Raw genomic sequence first — 20,543 nt, forward strand, 5'->3', positions numbered from 1 at the left:
TGCCATGGGGTGCTGATTTCAGTTTGTCTTATTCTTGTGCACCATGGTTTCATAATTTATATATGCCTTCTATCCCTACGTATTTGTGCCCAAATTATATTACTTATAGAGAGTCGGTAATTAGTAAACCATCATCTACCAATAATGACCATTTTGATCAAAAAGATCGGTCTGTGCAGAAAAAAAAACACAAGGTGATCAAGCAAGTCTATCGTGTCAAAAAAATGGATGATTGAATAAAAATTCAGATTTGACATAAGATAAAGAAAAGCCGACCGTTGAAGAAACATCGGCTAGTTCTATTGATAAAATTGCTCCTGATATTGAACATATTTCAAATAATATGGCTGAACAACAATCAAGTTCGGCTGGGGGTGAAAGGCCCTAGTTTGGTTTTGGTAATTGAGTGACAACTTAGGTGGACTAATAAGTGTTTATGTTGAGATACACAGGAGATTAGTCCACACAAAGACACTAGTATGAGCAACGTGTGGCATGGAGGAGAAATGGCTAAAGGTTGATGCTATGCTCATATAGTGTGATCGAGGAGCTCATTGCATATGAGACATGACATGGAGTTATGTGACCAAAGTGGAGAAGATCAAGACAAGGCTTGGCTTGATGGACCGGTTGCAATGGAGAAGGGCAAGTCAAGGCTTTGAAGCGAGGGACCGCGAGGCGGTGAAGTTTGGGCAAGATTTGGCGCCGATGGACCAAGGCAACGGTGAAGAGCGAGCAAGGTCAAGATCGATGGACCAAAGAGGTCATGTAATGATATGGAATGGATCATATCATTCAAGGAAGATCAAGCCAAGTGTTGACTCATGAAGATGATCAAAAGGCTTGATGGAGTTTGGTGCTTGTGTGGCATCAACATTTGGGAAGATGAAATGGAATGCGCAAGGCAAAGGTATGACTTGTAGGGCATTTCATTTCACCGGTCAAAGGTTGTGTAGAGAAGTGCATGACCGGATTTAGGATAGATGGCCGTACTATCAAGAGGGGCAAACTTGTTTGCATATCGGTCATCTAGTGCCACTTGAGCGATCTAACATTGCGATGTTGCTAGGATCGAGTGGCGTGGTGAGATCAAGTGAAAATCCTTTGAAAATGATTGTGAAATGCTAACACACATGCACATGGTGTTGTTCACATGGTGGTGTTGGCACATTTGCAAAGGAGAAAGAGTTGGAGTTGATGTTGATCAACATTGGGAAGTAAGAAAGGTTTTTCGGTGTTCTCCGGAAATTAGGTGGCTCTTGGAGTGGAATACTGCTTTGATCCATTGTGTTTTGGATCAAGTATTCAGTTGGGTTGTGTAGCCCTCTGAATTAGCTTTCCATAGAGTCCAAGATCACCTAATTTGGACATCGGAGCTAAGAGTTATGGTCGTTTTACCGAGGTACATTTCTGCTGGAAATAGACCTGCGGACGGTCCGCCCTAGACCTGCGGACGGTCCGCACTTGAGGGGCGGACGGTCCGCCGTTATCTCGGTTGAGCTCAAACAGAACCGTTTTTGGCTCTGTGGGTGGTCCAAAATGACCTGCGGACCGTCCGGTCCATGGGGGCGGACGGTCCGCCTTTAAAAACTGAAACGGGCGCAGAAACTTGGTTGTTCTGTCTTGGGTGCCCAAAATGACCTGCGGACCGTCCGGTCCTTGGGGGCGGACGGTCCGCCTCCTACTGAAATTTTTGGGACAGAAACACTGCGGTTTCTGTGTGTGCTCATGTTTTGAACTGCGGACAGTCCGCCCCTGGGGAGCGGACAGTCCGCCGGTAACTTCCAGATTTAGTCAGAGACGTTTGCAAATCGGTTGGTTCGAAGTTTTGAACCGCGGACAGTCCGCCCCAGGGGCGCGGACAGTCCGCCCGGGGCTCTAACGGTCGACTCTGACACATAATCATTGCAGTTCTAGCCGTTGGTTTTAAATGGCGGACGGTCCGGTTTTTGTGAGGCGGACAGTCCGCGAAAACTCAGTTTTCACGGGATTTGAGTGTAACGGCTAGTTTGGGGCCTCCCTCTATAAATAGAGGGTGTGGCCGGCCATTTGTGAGGGCTGAGCACCTTAGGGACTTGGTGTCCATGTGTGAGAGTGCTTGAGAGCCCTCTACTCACTCTAACTTGATAGTGATCATCCGATTGAGTGAGAGAGCGATTCTAGTGCGTTTGCGTTGAGAGATTGCATCGAGTGGCACTAGGTGATCGTGTTGCAAGCCGGTGTGCTTGTTACTCTTGGAGGTTGCCACCTCCTAGACGGCTTGGTGGCAAGAGACTCCGTTGAAGCCCGCAAGAAGTTTGTGCGGTGCTCCGGAGAAGAGTTTGTGAGGGGTATTGTGCTCACCCCGCGGGAGCCGCGAAGAGCAACTCTAGTTGAGCGAGACGTGAAAAGCAACAAGTGGTCCGGCCGGATCATGTGCTAGAGCTCGGTGTGAGCACTCCACGTGGGAGAGTGTGACTTGAGAGTCACCACTAGCAAGAGGATCGGCGGCAACCTTGGAGCTTGTCTCAACGGGGATTAGCTTGGTGGCAACCAAGTGAACCTCGGGATAAAAATCACCGTGTCAACTTTGTCTACTCTTCTCGGTGGTTTGCTTTCTCCAAATCACAAGCATTGTATTTACATTGTTCTATATCTTGTGCTTGTGTAGTTGCTCTCTAGTGATTAGTTAGCTTGTGTAGCTTGCTAATCAACTTCTTGCTTGTGTAGCTAGAAGTAGAGATCCTAGTGTATCTAGTTAGCTTGTGTAGCTCAATTAGTTGCTCTTGCTTAAATTGTGTAACTAAGCAAGTTGAGCTCTTGGATTTGGATTGTGTATCCTTGTCCTTGAGCATCTAGTGAGCTTAGGTTGGCTTTGTGCTTTTGCTCATTAGAATTGTGTAGGAGCTCCCGCGGTTTGTGAAGTACTAGTGCTTAGGCTTGTGTGTCTTGGCATTAGATTTATTTAGAGAGCTCTTACTAGCTTGGCACTCCATTTCCTTTGTGTAGGATCTTTTTGGAGGTGCCTTAGAGTTATAGTTAGAGGGGTGTAGTCTTGGCTAAGCGAATAGTTTCAATTCCGCATAAGTTTCGGTTAGCCGGCGCAATTAGTTTTAGAAAGGACTATTCACCCCCCCCTCTAGTCCGCCATCTCGACCCTACAAGTGGTATCAGAGCCGAGGTCTCTCATTTGTGGTCCTTACCGACCCGAGAGGATGGCGACTTATGGGCTAGATGTTGAGTGTCCACATATTTTTGATGGCACACACTTTGCACGGTGGAAAAATTGGATGATATGCAATTTTAAATTTATTTGCCCACAAATGTGGTGGATGGTGGATGTAGGTTTTTCTCATGTGTTAGATGAAGAAAATCTAACTCCAACACAAGAGAAATGCCTAGATCTAGACATCCAAGCTACTAACATCTTATTTAGATCTTTGCATAATTGCATTCTTGGTGAGATCATGGACAAGAAGACCGCCCATGAGATTTGGAGTTATCTAAATGAGAAATATGGGGTGGCCTCCGATGATCATGATGATTATAAGACCAAGGAGGAAGTGCATGAGGATGATGAGCACATCCATGACATGGTGGTTGTGGAAGATTGCTCCACTTCATGGTCAAGTGATGACGATGATAATCAATCTACAACAAGTTCACTTGACATGATTGATGATGATTCAAGTGTTGCAAATTATGATTCTACTCCAAGCACACTTGATGATCAAGTTGGCTCATGCACGGATGATATTGCTACGTCAAGCTTATCTCCATCATCACATTGCTTCATGTCACAAGGTGACACAAAGGTATCAAATTGCAATGTGATTGATCCTAATTCATATGATGAGCTCTTGAATAGATATGCTAGCATGACCAAATTATTTGAGCAAGTGTTAGCCAAAACAATCAAATTTGAAAAAGAAAACTCTTTTCTCAAAGACACATGTGAACAACAAAAGCATCTACTTTATGTCATGAGTTGTTCGCATGAGGAGTTAAAATTGACTCATGAGGAGCTTAGTGTTGCTCATGAGAACTTGGTACTAGACCATGCTTTACTCACTAGCAAGCTTTGTAATAAAGGAATTAAAACTAGTGAGAGCTCATCACATGGGTCAAATGATCAATTGCAAAATATTGCTAACCCTTGTGATGTAGGCAAGAAACATGTATCCACCTCTTGTGATGATTTATTGTCTATGCCATGTACTTCACATATAGATGCTTGTTCTTCTTCTACTATGCAATATGAGACTAACCTTGTAGAAGAAAACAAAGAGCTCCAAAGTCAAGTGAAGTATTTAAGCAACAAGATAGAGAGATGGACAAAATCAAAAGTCACCCTTGAAAGCATAATCAAAAATCAAAGAAGTTTCGGTGACATGAGTGGCATTGGTTCCAACAAGAGCAAAGCCAAAGGCAAGAAATGGGGCAAGAATAAATATAATAGGAAGATGAAGAAGCAAGAAGAAATGAAGCTATCTCATTTCATGTGCTTTCAATGCCATGAGATGGGACACTTTGCAAATGGTTGCCCCAACAAAGAAAAGCTCAAGTTGAAGAAGGAAGAAGAGAAGCTTAAACATGTCAAATGCTTCAAGTGCCGCACTTGGGGTCACCTCACCTCAATGTGCCCAACCAAGCAATTGGTGAAGCAACAAGAGCCTCAACTAAAGCCACAAGTTGAGCAAGAGAAGGTACCCCAACCTCAAGTCAAGATCAACCATGATGATCAAGTTGATGACTTGAAGATGATGAAAAAGAGAACAAGAAGGGGTGGCAAGGCAAGAGCAAGGCATCCAACTCATATTCAAGATGCCAAGATGTTGAGCAAGAACAAGATTCAAGATAAGAATCCACATGCTCACATCAAGTGCCATAGTTGTGCAATATTGGGTCACCTAGCTTCGGGTTGCCCAAACAAGCTTGAGAAGAAGGCTCAAGCAAACAATGAGAAGCAAGGCAATGAGAAGCATCAAATGAGTAAGGAAGAAAAGGCTCAAAAAAAGAGAAGATGCTACTTATGTCGGGAAAGGGGACACATGGCTTATTCATGTCCCTTAGGTAATAATTCTAAGCCTATTTCAATTGATGCAAATATTATGCTTAGAAAGGATGGTAATGGTACCTCATTTGTTGCTATTACAAAAACTCCCGCTATTCATACTAAGGCTTTGCCAAAGTATGTTGCTCCTAACTTGAGAGGACCCAACCTAGTTTGGGTACCATCAAAACGTGGATAAATGTGTGTAGGTACCAATGACATTGGAAGTTTGACTCAATTGGTTTTATCTTGTTCATCATGTGATTGAGTCAAGTAATTGAAGCCTAGTGCTATTCTCATCCCAATGTCAAGTCAAAACAATGAAGTCCAAGTACTACAACATACAAATATCTTTTTCTAGTTGCGATGATTTATTGGAAATATTTGATGGCTTGCAAATTTATTTGAGTTGAATCTTGTTTTGGATGAAAAATCATTTTGCATATTGGAAAATGAGTTACATGTCATTGACTTCTCAAAAATGATTTGAAAACTAGTACATATGACACTTGGTTATTATGTATACTCTTTGTTTCTTTTTTCTGATTTTTTGAAGCAATTTTGAGCCATTTAAGAGTTTTCATGATTTTACTCGTTTTATTTTTTGAATTCTTATTGTAACTTGTTCATATGAGTCTTTGGAAGGTCTTCATACAAGATTTGAGATTTTTAGATTTTTATATGAGCAATGATACAAATTCAAAATTGAAATTGTGAAAGTTGGCAAAATTCTGAGCTGTCTGAATTTTGATAGTGCGGACAGTCCGCGGGTAAGAGGCGGACAGTCCGCCGTTCATGGGACTTGTTCACCAGAGAAGTTCTCAATCGCAAAAATGCACTGCGGACGGTCCGCCAAAGGACCGCGGACGGTCCGCCTGTGTTGGGCAGTATTTGCCAGAGGCAGTTTCAATCGAGCGGCAGTGTGAAAATTCAAAGGCGGACGGTCCGCTAGGATATCGCGGACAGTCCGCGAATGGACAAAAAGGAGGATCCTGACAGCTGAACTTATCATGAACTACAAAGGTATATCCCTAGTTGATCACATTTATTTGGGTGCATATGAGATGTTTGAATTGGATATATATGCTCGTGTTGCTTGCTATAAGATGTTTGAATGGATTAATTGCTTAGTATTCAAAATTGAGTTAATTTGAATGGATATGATCATGAGATGACATTTAGTATGCGATATAATTGAATATATGTCTTGTGAGAGTATTCAAACAAGTTGACATCAAGTTTGAGTCAATTTGATGAAGTATAGCTCAATTGCTCAAAATCTATCCTTTATTGAAAATCTGAGTAAGCTGAGAAGATAGCCATAGTTGGATGATCAAATCTATTTGGATTGGCTTGAAATTTGGTATGCATGCCCTACACTTATGGTACTAGTTGCTGTACAAATTTCATGAGAATATGATGAGAAATACTTTAGTTTTGGAGTGGATCTTGTCAATGCATGTGCAGCAGTTTTCAGCATGCACCCATGAGTGAAGATGTGAAATCTGGTAGCAATCTAGAAAAGCATTGAAGCTCAATTTTTTATGGCTACTAGATGACTTAGTGCCACACATCTCCACAAATTTTTGTGGCAATTCAACATGTACTTTGAGAGATTTGATGTATTCGTTGAGAAGCACAAAATCTGCCAAAAAAGTGACAAATGTTGGATTGATCTTGAGTCACTTAAATTGAAAGGTCCTCAAGTTAGAATCATCATTACAAGTGGTTGAGGAACTTAGGTTTGGTTTTGAGAAGAGCTAGAAGCATGACAAGAAGCATGACAAGTATTAGGTACAAGGCCATTTGATTGTAGAGTGTGCTTATCACATTTTTGGTACTAAAATTGGAAGATCAAGAAAAGCAAGCAATACCCAATATAGAGAGATTCATGATAATTCAAGTATATTCAAATGGTATTCTCTCATGCAAGCAAGGATCAAAGAGATGAAGCAAGCCAACCACAACAAGATAATGCATTTGATGACAAGTGATATTCATTTCATATGGGTGAAGGATGGTATTCATTGTCTTCACCAAGCTATTATAATTGGATTTCATGATGCTAGTTGGAGAACTAAATCGGAATCTAATGACTATCCTCTACTCCAACATAGCAAGGTGAAATTAGTTGACATATGCATTCATTATATGCTAAGGACATGATTAGTGCATATAGTCATATATAGTGATCATTCATGAAAAATAAAATATTTTTAAATGTTTTATGATGCCACTATTGCTTCTATGGTTGATATGATCTAGTGGTAACATATGACATGTTCATGAGCTAGTAAACCCAAGTAGTTGATCTAGAAAATGAGTTTTCGAGTGTTTAACTCAACATTGTCAAGATAACCCTTTGAATGAGGAGTGAAGAAGCTTGTCATTGGTTCAAACCGAGTTGAATTATTTTGGCAAGTAGTCTAGATCAAGTCAAAGAGAAAGAAGCTCATGGAAACGATCTAGTTCAAGAATTGATTATCAATGTCAAATTCAACAAAGTGATCCATCATGATTTTACAAGTGATACTAGATTCAACAAAAGGTATATCATTATATCTCTACAAGTGATATACATGGTCATACAAGTGGTATTCATTCAAGTAGATCTAGTGCAACAATGGTGGTTCCACAAGTGATCCTCAACTTTAAGTGATCAACTCAAATTAAGAAAGCTATCCTCATCAAGAAGAGCTCAAGATTCAAGTAAATTGACAAACACTTTGACATAGGGGGAGTAGCCCCACTACAACGTATCGAGGTCAAGGATCCTACTAGTATCCTACATGTGGCATTTCAATGTGGTCTTCATGCTTTCACATGTTGTTGTTACAAGTGGTGTCAATTTTAATCAAATTAAAAGTGTCCATCAAAAATGAAGATTCAAGACTCAACCATCTACCCAAGTCCAACTCTTTGTATCAAACCACATGCGCTTCATATGATTGCCTACAAGGGGTATCCAAGTGGTAACCCTACAAGTACAAGAGGTACAACTTCAAGTGGTGGCCATTGATCTTCACATGGCAAATTTCATGTGGCTTCGGCCCTTTTTATGGTCATTGATGACAAAGGGGGAGAGAAATGAACAAAGATATGAATTATCCTTTGATGACAAAGGGGGAGATGAGATGAGAGTGCGATCATGGACATGGATCAAGAGGATCAATATTCTTGGACAAGAGGAGCACACAAGTAGGGGGAGCAAGCTCATGAACTTAGTTGCTTGCATTTGATATGTGCATATTCATGTGCTTGCTTGCAAAGGGGGAGATGAGATGAGAGTGCGATCATGGACATGGATCAAGAGGATCAATATTCTTGGACAAGAGGAGCACACAAGTAGGGGGAGCAAGCTCATGAACTTAGTTGCTTGCATTTGATATGTGCATATTCATGTGCTTGCTTGCATTTGCATAAGTCTTAAAATTTATATATGCATTGCTTGTGTGTGATGTATGCTAGTCATAGAACTTGATTGTTGATTTGATAACTAGCATGCATAGATTGTAGCTAGACATTTTTTTTTTACAAGTGAATCAAGAGCCTTGCTAATATTGTTGATCTCATGAGGTATCTTGAGTTTTTGATGAATGTCTAGTTACTCATTGATGCTAAGGAATGAACTTCAAGGAAGCAACTCAAATTGGTATCACGCTTCAAAGGTTTATCCTATATACCTTAGCATCACTTAGTAGTGATAACAATCCCACAAATTTCTTATTTATGCATGTGTGTGAGTTTAAAACCAAATCTCTTGAGCACACATGTAGGGGGAGTTATCACTACCAAGTCGGATTTTTATGGTGCTTATCCAATCTTTCACAAGTGGTCTTATTGGTGGATAAGAAACATAAAATCCAAACCAAGTTAGCTATTTACACATGTGTGAAGTGCTAGCTTGGAATATCCTTAATTTCCATATCTTTGTAGAGTTGTCATCAATTACCAAAAAGGGGGAGATTGAAAGGCCCTAGTTTGGTTTTGGTAATTGAGTGACAACTTAGGTGGACTAATAAGTGTTTATGTTGAGATACACAGGAGATTAGTCCACACAAAGACACTAGTATGAGCAACGTGTGGCATGGAGGAGAAATGGCTAAAGGTTGATGCTATGCTCATATAGTGTGATCGAGGAGCTCATTGCATATGAGACATGACATGGAGTTATGTGACCAAAGTGGAGAAGATCAAGATAAGGCTTGGCTTGATGGACCGGTTGCAATGGAGAAGGGCAAGTCAAGGCTTTGAAGCGAGGGACCGCGAGGCGGTGAAGTTTGGGCAAGATTTGGCGCCGATGGACCAAGGCAACGGTGAAGAGCGAGCAAGGTCAAGATCGATGGACCAAAGAGGTCATGTAATGATATGGAATGGATCATATCATTCAAGGAAGATCAAGCCAAGTGTTGACTCATGAAGATGATCAAAAGGCTTGATGGAGTTTGGTGCTTGTGTGGCATCAACATTTGGGAAGATGAAATGGAATGCGCAAGGCAAAGGTATGACTTGTAGGGCATTTCATTTCACCGGTCAAAGATTGTGTAGAGAAGTGCATGACCGGATTTAGGATAGATGGCCGTACTATCAAGAGGGGCAAACTTGTTTGCATATCGGTCATCTAGTGCCACTTGAGCGATCTAACATTGCGATGTTGCTAGGATCGAGTGGCGTGGTGAGATCAAGTGAAAATCCTTTGAAAATGATTGTGAAATGCTAACACACATGCACATGGTGTTGTTCACATGGTGGTGTTGGCACATTTGCAAAGGAGAAAGAGTTGGAGTTGATGTTGATCAACATTGGGAAGTAAGAAAGGTTTTTCGGTGTTCTCCGGAAATTAGGTGGCTCTTGGAGTGGAATACTGCTTTGATCCATTGTGTTTTGGATCAAGTATTCAGTTGGGTTGTGTAGCCCTCTGAATTAGCTTTCCATAGAGTCCAAGATCACCTAATTTGGACATCGGAGCTAAGAGTTATGGTCGTTTTACCGAGGTACATTTCTGCTGGAAATAGACCTGCGGACGGTCCGCCCTAGACCTGCGGACGGTCCGCACTTGAGGGGCGGACGGTCCGCCGTTATCTCGGTTGAGCTCAAACAGAACCGTTTTTGGCTCTGTGGGTGGTCCAAAATGACCTGCGGACCGTCCGGTCCATGGGGGCGGACGGTCCGCCTTTAAAAACTGAAACGGGCGCAGAAACTTGGTTGTTCTGTCTTGGGTGCCCAAAATGACCTGCGGACCGTCCGGTCCTTGGGGGCGGACGGTCCGCCTCCTACTGAAATTTTTGGGACAGAAACACTGCGGTTTCTGTGTGTGCTCATGTTTTGAACTGCGGACAGTCCGCCCCTGGGGAGCGGACAGTCCGCCGGTAACTTCCAGATTTAGTCAGAGACGTTTGCAAATCGGTTGGTTCGAAGTTTTGAACCGCGGACAGTCCGCCCCAGGGGCGCGGACAGTCCGCCCGGGGCTCTAACGGTCGACTCTGACACATAATCATTGCAGTTCTAGCCGTTGGTTTTAAATGGCGGACGGTCCGGTTTTTGTGAGGCGGACAGTCCGCGAAAACTCAGTTTTCACGGGATTTGAGTGTAACGGCTAGTTTGGGGTCTCCCTCTATAAATAGAGGGTGTGGCCGGCCATTTGTGAGGGCTGAGCACCTTAGGGACTTGGTGTCCATGTGTGAGAGTGCTTGAGAGCCCTCTACTCACTCTAACTTGATAGTGATCATCCGATTGAGTGAGAGAGCGATTCTAGTGCGTTTGCGTTGAGAGATTGCATCGAGTGGCACTAGGTGATCGTGTTGCAAGCCGGTGTGCTTGTTACTCTTGGAGGTTGCCACCTCCTAGACGGCTTGGTGGCAAGAGACTCCGTTGAAGCCCGCAAGAAGTTTGTGCGGTGCTCCGGAGAAGAGTTTGTGAGGGGTATTGTGCTCACCCCGCGGGAGCCGCGAAGAGCAACTCTAGTTGAGCGAGACGTGAAAAGCAACAAGTGGTCCGGCCGGATCATGTGCTAGAGCTCGGTGTGAGCACTCCACGTGGGAGAGTGTGACTTGAGAGTCACCACTAGCAAGAGGATCGGCGGCAACCTTGGAGCTTGTCTCAACGGGGATTAGCTTGGTGGCAACCAAGTGAACCTCGGGATAAAAATCACCGTGTCAACTTTGTCTACTCTTCTCGGTGGTTTGCTTTCTCCAAATCACAAGCATTGTATTTACATTGTTCTATATCTTGTGCTTGTGTAGTTGCTCTCTAGTGATTAGTTAGCTTGTGTAGCTTGCTAATCAACTTCTTGCTTGTGTAGCTAGAAGTAGAGATCCTAGTGTATCTAGTTAGCTTGTGTAGCTCAATTAGTTGCTCTTGCTTAAATTGTGTAACTAAGCAAGTTGAGCTCTTGGATTTGGATTGTGTATCCTTGTCCTTGAGCATCTAGTGAGCTTAGGTTGGCTTTGTGCTTTTGCTCATTAGAATTGTGTAGGAGCTCCCGCGGTTTGTGAAGTACTAGTGCTTAGGCTTGTGTGTCTTGGCATTAGATTTATTTAGAGAGCTCTTACTAGCTTGGCACTCCATTTGCTTTGTGTAGGATCTTTTTGGAGGTGCCTTAGAGTTATAGTTAGAGGGGTGTAGTCTTGGCTAAGCGAATAGTTTCAATTCCGCATAAGTTTCGGTTAGCCGGCGCAATTAGTTTTAGAAAGGACTATTCACCCCCCCTCTAGTCCGCCATCTCGACCCTACAGGGGGGCAAGACAAGAAGAAAGAAACCGGCAGCAAACTGACCGGTCAAATCGGTTCATCAAGCGGTCTGACCGGTCCCCAGGGCGGTCTGATCGGTGTCCAGACCGGTCTGACCGGTACGTCCTGTAAGTCTAGAAAATCCTCCAAGGCCAAAAATAAAACAAGGCCGAGCTTCAAGGAGCTCTTAGCCAAATATGAGAAGGAGGGAGCCGCTCAGAAGCAGAAGGGACGGCTAAACAAAGTCAAGGATGCAAAGTCAACGTCAATATCTGATGAGCGATCCGATTCTCGACCATGTCAAGGTAATTGTACTACTATGTCATATTCAAGGTTGGTTGCTCTATGGTCTTGGCCGTATCCTATTTATTATACACTTTTGAATTATAGTAAGATGCATATGCAATCTTATTATATTCAATATCCTTCTATGTATCCAATTTGTGTATCACCAAGACCGGTTATTATTAATAACAATCTGGTCAAAAGAGATCTTTATTACAGCAAGGAGGGTGAGAAGGACGTAAAGAAAGATTCAAAGTACTTACAGCCGAGGTGGTGTCCCTCAGGCTTATCTCACACTCAAAAGAGAAGGTTGCAACATTTGCGTAATCAAGAAAAGATGAAGCAACAAATGGAGGTCGAGCCAACAAAGCCAGTAGCCATGAAGAAGGTTTGGAGGCCAAAGCAAATTGTTTCATCATCAACTTGAAGAAAAGCAAGACATGATCGATAATTTTTATCGCCCTTAGCACAAAAATGGCCGATGTATTATTGATCATCGCCTTTAGACAATTTTGGTCCAGAAGAATCTGTAAAGTTATTTTTTCTTCTTCTAAAGAATAAATTACGAAGCAATGTTACTACTGGATTGCAGGCTTGGTAGCATTGCAAGTATAGAATTACATATATATTAGAATTATTTGTTTTTCCATTTTTTTGTCCTCTGTGTACACTCCTCGGATCCTATCCAAGATTTAAATTAGCATATTGAATATGAATATAGCAAAAGTTAGGAGGATTTGTGTAATTACATAAGTTTATGCTAATGATCTGCTAATTGTTTTCACTATGCAATATGTCCTAAGCATTCTTATTTTCTCAATCCATTAGTCGTATCAGTAAGCTAATTAATATTTTCTAGATTACAGCGTGTCTCAATCATCACTTGCAAATTACAGATAAAAGAATTTCCCATTTTCTTCCCTCCCATGTTTTGCACCTTATCAACTTCACAAGTCAGCGCCCTCAAAAAAAACTTCAGAAGTCAGCTCATACAATGGTGGAGTCCAATGTTGGTGCAACAGAAAAACTTTGGTTCACTGTAGTCTTGTACTAATAAGTATCATGGCACCAGATTAATCAACTAGTTTGATCCAGATTAGCAGCCTATTAAGAAGTACTTTAGTGTTCGAGGAGGGCAGGAGGCACAGAGATCCATGAAACTTTTGTTAAGCATGTTGCAAGGAATCTAGACATGTTGCTTATGATAACTTTAACACAGGGTAAGGAATATTTGATCGTGCGTGTTCATTTTAATATTGGTAAAGTCAAATATAATTCTGAGCACGGCCACGAACCCAATTTATTTATTTGATCTACTCCTGTATGTTATGTTGACCAGTTGATCGAGCTAAATGTTCCAACAAATTTTCATGTTATGCATAGTTCTTTACTTCGATTAGCTACAAAATTTAACTCTTTTGTTCGCTTGGTATAGTTTAGTTCTCTCCTTTTCTTCTTCTTGTTCTCCCCCTTCCCTCTTCCGTGTTTAAAATCTTTTGTCTTTTATTAATAAATTCCAGTAGGGGGGTGCGCCCCTCCTATTCCCATAAAAAAAATTAGCTACAAAATTCTGTGTTTATTAGGGGCATGATGTTATATCATTCGACTTGCTAGTGTAAATGGGTAATATATATATATATATATATATATATATATATATATATATATATATATATATATATATGCATTTCATGTACTTTTAGAGCCTTGCCCGGCATGATCAACTTAACTTTTCAGTTTCAGTGTCGGTGAGAGAAGTCAAAGTCTGGGAGTTGAGGGGCTGTTTGTTTCTCCAAACTTTTTTTAAGTCCCTGTCATATCAAAAGAAATCTAACTATTTAGGAGTATCAACTTCCTTGGTACAGTCACGCTGTCTGAAATTAAGAAATCTAATACGTATTAGTGAAATGTGGTCTGAACACTAACCCAGCTAGCTATGCCAACTACATACGCATTTTGTAACATTTCAAACGATAAACTATGCAATCGCATATATTTATATCGTGTTATCAATATCATATACAAGAAATAAAGAAAGTGTACTACCGACAAACCGGAGACCAATAACCAACTCATTTTAAGATTAATTCAAAAGTCCACAAGTGATCACATAAAACGTTTGTCTCGGGGAAAAAATTATTAGCAACTCTTGCAATAGAAAAAGAAGTCGAATTCGAAGTAATTTGCTATTATGTATATGTGGTCTAGTTTTTGTTTTTTTTTGAAACGGAGATGTGGTCTCATAATAGAATTGGCAACAACCGACACTGCATTGTTCAATACCCTCTAGGTACTGGCATGTGCCAAACTTGAATACGTTTTGTGCTTGTATCCGTGTGTGCGCCGAGAACCAGGGCAGGCGGTTTTGGAGGAGATTAAACCTTGGAAAATAATATCTTGGAAATAACTGAAATCATTCTGAGATTAAACCTTGCATGAACAACGACCATGCTTGTGCGATGCATTTGCTCATGGAAACTTTTTTTTTAAGGAACCCCGGGATTAATCTCTTTTCGGTGATGGGCCGAATCCACTTTTTCTTTGTCCTGGCCCGTGTGGCTTTCATTTCTCCGAAATTCCAGAAAGGCCAAATTCGGCCCAGCATCCTTTCTCTTCGAGGCCGCCATCATCACCCGGGTCACCAAGCCCAAGGTCTCTCTCTCTCTCTCTCTCTCTCTCTCGCCGTCGTTCCTCTCGGCTCTCGTCCGCCGCTGCGATACCCACCTCCGGTGATTCCTCCTCGGCACTACGCCGCCATGGCCGCGGCCGCCGGCGACCCGTTGACCCCATCCTCCGGTGAGCCTCCCCTCCCCCCTTCTGTGGTGCTCGTTTTCCGATCATTTGCGGATGCCGGATCCTGTTGCCGTGCGGCGACGGAAATGCTGCTGGATTTTTTTTCCCGGTTCATTTCGTCTGTACGTGGGGGCAACGTGAGATCTTCGTGGGGCTCGGGGGGTGTGGGTGCCGCTGCCGCATATCATACTGTTGGGCCAGGGCTTCGGTGGGGATTCGTTGGGGGTGCGGATTTAGGGTTTTGTTGGGGTTCGATTGGGGGAACCGGAGGAATCATTCCGGTTTGGGGTGTTTGTGTACGTTTGTTCCCAGGTGAGGCCGCCATTGGCAAATGCTTCGGTCTATTGTCTTCGCACTGTCTCTATGTGGAGGGAAGTTTTATTTAGATATTTATCAGCTCTCTGTATGTGCTCCTCTGGATTTAGTAACATAATTCTTGTGTTGATTAGGAAAAAGGTGAAATGCTGAAGATCAGAGTCATTCGCTCCTGAAGGAAAATGGCTTTTGTATCAGAGAGAACTATTTGTCCAGTCACCTTTCTTTGCCCAAAAAATAAAAAAGAAGTTCCTCGCTGCTGTTGCTGTTCTGCATTGAGGATACGTGCCTCTGTTTTGTTTGCTGAAACAGTGCTCTATGATATCTAAGGATGGATGCCTGGTTCATATAAAATAGGTGAAGTAGAGATGATAACGGTTTGCTCAATATTTTTTTGAATAAGATTTGCTCAATATTTGGTTAGCATAGATGTCAATGATCTTTACCCCGCACACTGTACAGAATGAATGGTTGCCTTGTACTTAGGGCATTTTCCTGAAAGCCTGAGATTACAGGAGGGCTTGTAGTTTCCTTTATCTTGTTTTGTTTTTCTTTTTTTGGTTGCTCCCCTGAATTACTTGCTAACATGAGGAGCTGCTTTTGTTATTATCTCTTATTACTATGTACTCTTTAGCAGTTGGGGATATTTTTGCTCTTTGTCTATTGGTTTGGTAGTGATTATTACTGTGTATGATTTAGTGGATGTCCCTTTGTCAATGTTATGGCTTTCATGTGTCAAGATGTGCATGAATTATGTTGGGATACAATATGCTATATATGGGCTCAGTAACAAAAGTGTAGCAGTTCATAGACTAATGTCAATTTTATATTATGATCGTGAGATTCAAATGTGTACATCTGCACAGAAGTTAATAGTATTGGAGAAACCAATCGACCTTAATGTTTTCTTCATTTCAGGTACCACGGAGAAGAACAAATTCTTATGTTGGATATTTGAAGGAAGCTGATGAGATAGACTATGGTAGTGTTAAAGTGTCTGAAGATTTCATGATTGCAGATATTGATATTCATCCTAGACATGCTAAGCAAATGAGACTGCATCAGTTGGAAGAATTCAACTTTTTTGTTAGGAATTTAATCGGAGACAAAGGACATGGTCTTTATTGACCTCGAGAAGGCGTATGACAAAGTACCGAGAAATGTCATGTGGTGGGCTCTGGAGAAGCACAAAGTCCCAACTAAGTACATTACCCTCATCAAGGATATGTACAAGGATGCGATGACGTTTGTCCGGACAAGTGATGTCGACACCATTGACTTTCCTATTAACATAGGCCTACATCAGGGGTCAGCATTGAGCCCTTATTTATTTGCTTTGGTGATTGATGAGGTCACAAAGGACATACAAGGTGATATCCCTTGGTGTATGCTCTTTGCTGATGATGTGGTGCTAGTAGACGAGAGTAGGGCATTGGTTAATAGGAAGTTAGAGCTGTGGAGACGTACGTTAGAGTCGAAAGGGTTCAGGCTTAGTAGGACCAAGACTGAGTACATGATGTGCGATTTCAGCGCGACTATGCATGAGGGTGGAGATGTTAGTCTCGATGGGCAAGTGGTGCCCCAGAAGGATACTTTTCGGTATTTAGGATTGATACTACAAAAGGATGAAGACATTGATGAAGATGTTAGGCATAGAATCTCAGCTGGCTGGTTGAAATGGCTTCAAGCTTCTGGCATCCTCTGTGACAGGAGGGTGCCACAAAAGCTAAAAGGCAAGTTCTATAGGACAGCGATTCGCCCGGCGATGTTATATGGTGCTGAATGTTGGCCCACAAAAAGGTGACATGTCCAGCAACTGAGTGTAGCAGAGATGCGGATGTTGCGGTGGTTTTGCGGGCACACAAGAAAGGATAGAGTCCGGAACGAAGTTATTCAAGAAAGGGTAGGGGTGGCACCAATTGAGGAGAAACTTACCCAACATCGGTTGAGATGGTTTGAACATATCCAACGGAGGCCTCCTGAGGCGTCGGTGCGTAGTGGGGTTCTAAATTGTGTCGATAAGGTAAAGAGGGGTAGAGGTAGACCTAAACTGACTTGGGACGAGTCGGTTAAGAGAGACCTTAAGGATTGGAATATCTCTGAAGAGGTAGCTTTGGATAGGAGCGCTTGGAGACTAGCTGTCAGCGTGCCTGAACCGTGATCTTTGTGTCTTTTGGGTTTCATCTCTAGCCTACCCCCAACTCGCTTGGGACAAAAGGCTATGTTGTTGTTGTTGTTGTAATTTAATCGGAGACAAGCCTGGAGGTTGCATTCTCACCCATGCCCCAGGTTCTGGGAAAACATTTCTGCTTATAAGTTTCATTCAGAGCTTATCCATCTGCGGGGCCCCTTGTTGTGCTTCCCAAAGGGATATTAGGTGCATGGAAGAAAGAAATTCATTGCTAGCAAGTGCAGGATATACCATTGTATGATTTCTACTCTGTTAAGGCTGGAAAAAGAGTAGACCTATTGTAAGTCCTCAAATCATGGGAAGGCAAGATGAGTATACTGTTTCTTGGTTACAAGCAGTTTTCCCCAATCTGTCTCTGATGATGGGGGCAGCTATGCAGCAGCTGCATTTAGGGACTGGCTGCTTATGGTCCCCAACCTTCTGATACTTGATGAGGGTCATACACCTAGAAATCAGGACTGATGTGAATAGAGTGGAAAAAACACGCAAAGTGGTCCTTTCAGGTACACTTTTCCAGAATCACACCGAGGAAGTGTTTAGCATCTTGAATCTTTGTTCACCCGAAGTTTCTCAAGATGGAATCATCCCATCATACTGTTAGGTGGATAATGAGTCAAGTAGTAATGTCAGGTAGAAGATCAAAAAGGGATTGCTTACAGTGTGCATTCACTTAGTCAGTTGAAGAAACCTTGTTAACTGATGACAACTTCAAGAGAAAGGCTCATGTTATTAGAGGTCTTAGAGAACTTACAAAGAATGTGCTTCACTACTATAAAGGCAGCATCTTAGATAAACTACCTGGCTTAGTAGATTTCAGCATTCTTGAAACTCACTCCCATGCAGAAACAGATTATTCAGAAGATGGGAGCATATAACAAGTTCAAAGAAGTGCAGTGATACTTCATTGTATGCCCATCCTTGTCTGTTAGAAATTTCAGAAGTTAAATGCTGAGTATAGGGTTAACACCTTGACAAATATGTCAATTGATTATATGCAGACCAGGTTTTTCATGATTATACTTTCACTTGCTATTTCCGCAGGATAGAAATTATTTGCTTTTAGCCCATATAAACTTCCAATGAAATGTTTGGAAAGTATGCTGGTTAAGATGAAAAGCCGGGGGAAGAGATTTTCATGATCTCTGGTGATGCTAGTCAAAAAGACAGAATTGGCAATGGACCAATTTAACAACTCAGCATATGCAAAAGTGTTGTTCTGTTCTATTAGGTCATGTTGCAAGGGCATCTCTCTTATCAGCGCATCGAGAGTTTGTTATTTTATATGTTCACATGAACCCATCTGTCAACTGTTTGGTACTGAGCACTGTACTACAGAGGACATCAAGCTTGGTCAAGTTGATATTGATGACTCTAGGGATGAATTGGATCCTAAAGCAATGCGCCAGGACATCAAGGTGCTGTGTTGAAGGTGAACCCTTTCTCTCAATGTCTCGATATTGTTTCGCATACTGGTAGTCTCATCTAGAATTTGTCTTTTCTGGTTGGTAACAAGCTATGGCCACTGGACACAATGCTGATCTTCCGAGCTGATCTTTGATCTTGAGTAAGCAAATTTTCCTCTAAGAATCACGTTTTACATTACATCATGAAAACAATGCTCCCTGTTCTGTTGTACCGTGTAAGAGCCATGTCTGCTTTAACTGGCACTGTTTTCTCTGCAGTGTGTTACAGTGGCTCCATTGTGGTGACAGACCTGAGTCTGCTCTAAGCTAGGAATTTTCCACTACTAAGTCATTATCAAACTATGTTTATGGAATGGCTAACTATGTTTATCGAATGGCTCCTTTGTAGTATGCGCCAACTTCGGACAGCGACCAGCTGATCCCATTGACACTTGGGTCAAGTTTCTGAGGATTAACGGCCATCGTTTTCTCTCCTAAATTTTCGCCGGCAACGATAAACAAACTGTTTCGGAGATTGTTTGCGTGCGCTTAATTTGTTTCGCTCTCGAGTGTTGGAGGTTATGCAGCTGTTTTGTTTTGGGGTGTTGGAGCTACAGAGCGCCCTTTTTATGATGCAGGTCATGTTTATAAACCTGCTGCTATAAATGAATACAAATGGGAGATCTCTTATTTTCAGAATACATATAAAAGATCTTTTCATTTTCGTTTCCTTTTTCTGGAACACGTAAAAGAGATATGTGAGTGTGAGAGAGAGTGGTATGCAGATACAGGGAAAAGTAAAGCAGGGGAAAAGGAAAGTCAGGGGAAAGGTGCGGTGCGGTGCATGCAGCTGACTAGGTGAGGTCGCGCTCTTCTTTGTCGGCACGATTTGTACGTGCTCGTCGGGTGTTGGATCTTGGCTGACGACCGGTTCCACCATCTCAACTCCATCGCCTTGAGCTCCTGCTCAAACAACCACCACTTCCTGTTCCAAAAAAAAAACCACAACTTCTGAATTCTGGCCTTGTTTGGTACATGCTAGTGACTAGCACGTGCATTCTTCGAAAAAAAAATTTCGCATGCATGAAGTAATAAATGAAGTTTATTTGTAAATTTTTTTTAGAAATGTGAGTAATTTTTCACGATAAATCTAATGACGGTAATTAATCTATGATTGGCTACAGTGATGCTACAATAACTATCCTCTAATTACGCAGTTAAAGACCTCATTAGATTCTTCAGGATTCTTAGCGCAGAGGTTCCGAAGTTGATTTTATAAAATGGTTTTGTTTGACACCGTAATTAGTGGTCAAAATTTTCTAGTACTCTCTAGCGCAGGAACCAAACAGAACCTCTGACTTGTGGTGAAGATCATAGGCTTCTGAGTTGAGTTTAGGTAGGCTGCATGGGCACAAAAACACCAAGCTTGCAAAAGTGGTAGGCAGGCACGGCACTCCGAAGCACGATTGGGGTCGAACCAGCAGCCTTTGTCCGAGTTTGCCATCAACCTCGACCCTGAACCCGGAAGACCTCACCTCACGTGCCATCTTGCATACGACAAACAGTCGCAAGCACTGGTAGCAGTGCCGTTTTCTTCGTACAAACCAAAGGCAGCATGCCACTCCAGCTGTCTACACATTAGATCTGAAGCAACTAATCAATTAATAAATAAGATCCATCCAACTGCTACTGCTGCAATGAGTCCACAGCAACAAACAACATCCCACACGGCAACAGGGCAGAGCCTGCTAGGAGGATCACTGTACTTTCCAGCCCATTGCCACGGGAGTCCTGC

The 20,543-nt window shown here is 42.2% G+C and overlaps 1 pseudogene; it reads left to right on the forward strand.

Annotated features, from left to right (window-relative positions):
• Window positions 1-17,304: 17,304 nt before the first annotated feature.
• Window positions 17,305-19,478, forward strand: LOC120712381 (annotated as a pseudogene).
• The last annotated feature ends 1,065 nt before the right edge of the window (window positions 19,479-20,543 follow it).

Source organism: Panicum virgatum, chromosome 6K (genome assembly GCF_016808335.1).
Source record: "Panicum virgatum strain AP13 chromosome 6K, P.virgatum_v5, whole genome shotgun sequence".
Classification (NCBI taxonomy): Eukaryota; Viridiplantae; Streptophyta; class Magnoliopsida; order Poales; family Poaceae; genus Panicum; species Panicum virgatum.